The sequence below is a fragment of the Etheostoma spectabile genome, chromosome 10 (genome assembly GCF_008692095.1).
Source record: "Etheostoma spectabile isolate EspeVRDwgs_2016 chromosome 10, UIUC_Espe_1.0, whole genome shotgun sequence".
Taxonomy (NCBI): domain Eukaryota; kingdom Metazoa; phylum Chordata; class Actinopteri; order Perciformes; family Percidae; genus Etheostoma; species Etheostoma spectabile.
The window spans coordinates 24,189,192-24,189,464 of NC_045742.1; the positions used below are offsets into that span (position 1 = coordinate 24,189,192).

General features: G+C 37.0%; 1 protein-coding gene across 1 annotated transcript in view; it reads right to left on the reverse strand.

The window, feature by feature from the left end:
• Window positions 1-273, reverse strand: part of LOC116696813 (cadherin-1-like) — an 11,655-nt gene that overhangs the window by 4,624 nt on the left and 6,758 nt on the right. The gene's annotated exons all lie outside the window — the stretch shown is intronic.

Consider the following 273-nt stretch of genomic DNA (forward strand, 5'->3'; position numbering starts at 1 on the left):
CCAGAGACCCAAAATTCCCCACATCCCAGAAAAAGTGATTTTCCATAATTTGGGCACTTTAAAATTAGATATCATGAAAAGATTAACATACTTGGAACTTGTGATCCGTACAAAGCACCCACTGATGTTTTCAATGTTTTGAAGCTGGTAAAGTCCCTACCAGACTTGGAGTTTGAAGATATTTACATCCATCTCATAGAGATTCAGTCACCTAACATTTCACAAAACATGACAGCCTACAAACGTACAGATAGCTATATTTTCAAGAGCAGA